The sequence below is a fragment of the Rousettus aegyptiacus genome, unplaced genomic scaffold, assembly GCF_014176215.1.
Source record: "Rousettus aegyptiacus isolate mRouAeg1 unplaced genomic scaffold, mRouAeg1.p scaffold_m13_p_2, whole genome shotgun sequence".
Taxonomy (NCBI): Eukaryota; Metazoa; Chordata; class Mammalia; order Chiroptera; family Pteropodidae; genus Rousettus; species Rousettus aegyptiacus.
In genome coordinates, this window is record NW_023416295.1 from 36,390,289 (window position 1) to 36,392,219 (window position 1,931).

General features: G+C 36.0%; 1 pseudogene; it reads left to right on the forward strand.

Moving 5' to 3' along the window:
• The first annotated feature begins 243 nt into the window (after window positions 1–243).
• On the forward strand, window positions 244–362 carry LOC118614015 (annotated as a pseudogene).
• The last annotated feature ends 1,569 nt before the right edge of the window (window positions 363–1,931 follow it).

Genomic DNA, 1,931 nt, shown 5'->3' on the forward strand with positions numbered 1-1,931 from the left:
TTCCTACCTGCTAACACAGCATCCATTCTGTAGCCCATGGATCATGAAGTTGTTTTGACTTTCAAGTCTTATTTTTAAAGGAGTACATTTTGTAAGGCTATAGCTGTCATAGATTCCTCTTATGGATGTGAGCAAAGTAAATTGAAAACTTCTGGAAAGAATTCACCATTCTAGAACATTAATGACTCATAGGGGGAGGTCAAAATATCAATATTAACAGGGATTTGAAAAAAGTTGATTCTAGTCTATGGCCATGCCACCCTGAACAAGCTTAAGCCTGTCTGATCTCGGAAGCTAAGTAGGATTGGGCCTGGTTAGTACTTGGATGGGAAACCACCTAGGAAGACCAGGTGCTGTAGGCGTAAAATAATAAAAAATGAGATATTTTAAGCTAACAAGATCCTTGCAATCTATGAGGTCAAAGAAGGGTTGCTTCGTCTAAAAAAAAAAAAAAAAAAAAAAAAAAAGTTGATTCTAACCCTCATGGCCGACTTTGAGGAGTTTGAGACTTCAGTGGATGGAGTAACTGAAGATGTGGTAGACATAGCAAAATAACTGGAATTGGAGCCTGAAGATGTGACTGACTTGCTGCAATCTCATGATAACACTTTAATGGATGAGAAATTGCTTCTTATAGATAAGCAAAGAAAGTGGTTTCTTGGGATGGAATCTACTCCTGGGGTTGGGGATTCTGTGAAGATAGTTAAAATGACAACAAAGGATTTAGAGTATTACAGATAAACTTTGTTGATAAAACAGTGGCAGGTTTTGAGAGGGTCGACTTCAATTTCAAAGAAATTCTATTGCAGGTAAAATGCTATCAAACAGCACTGCATGCTACAGAGAAAATGTTCATGAAAAGAAAAGTCAATCAATGAAGCAAACTTCACTGTTGTCTGATTTTAAGAAATTGCCACAGCAACCCCAACCTTTTTACAACCACTACTCAAAGCCATAAACATTGAGGCAAGAGCCTCCACTAGCAAAAAGATTTGACTCATTGAAGACTCAGATGATGGTTAACATATTTATCAATAAAGCATTTTTTAATTATGTACATTCTTTTTTAGACATATTATTAGACACTTAACAGACTATAGTATAATATAAACACAACCTACATGCACTAGGAAACTAAAAACCCATATGACTTGCTTTATTACAATATTCATTTTATTACAGTTGTCTGGAACCTGCATTATTTCTGAGGTATGCCTGTATTATCCTCATTTCACCCATATAGGAACTGAGTCTCAAAAAAGAGACTAAACAACCTGGGATTAGAAATCAGCAAGTTCTGGCTCTAATTAGTTTTTCCACTTTGTAGCCATTAAAACTTTAATTTAACCAAGTAACAAATTCAATTTATGCTAACTACAAAGATTCTGGCTCTGCCTTAAACACGCAGCCTGTATAAAGGGCAGTCCTCTACGTTGGATTGCTTACAATCTAAGGATAGTGTTGTATCCAAAACTTTAGTTGAGATATTTATAGAACGAAGCAAAATTTCAAAGTGGTTTTTGATTCTGCCTCAGTCTCAGAGAGAGTCCAGGAAAGGGGCTTGTGGCAAATCGAAGTGTTGTGTTCATACCTTGTCTAAAAGAGGTGGCTGCTACTCGGCTCCTCTGATTTGCTAAACTACAGGAGGGCAAGTCTTCCCTTTTTTATGTTAAAATGTCCAAAAAATAAACTAATTTTTTGGATAAACTGTTACAATTTTTGAGTTTATAAAAATTAAAATTTTAAAAACTTGTTAGAGAAATTAAAAAATGTCAAAGGCTAGTTTTGGTTTATGGATTCCTAGTCTGCAACCTGTGTGCAAGTATTTGCTCATTCTATTCCTTCTGCTCTGAGTTTTTCCTTAGTCCCTTGGGCTCAGTGAATAGCACTGTCATCAGCACTCTCACCTAGGATTAAAACCAATGGCTGGA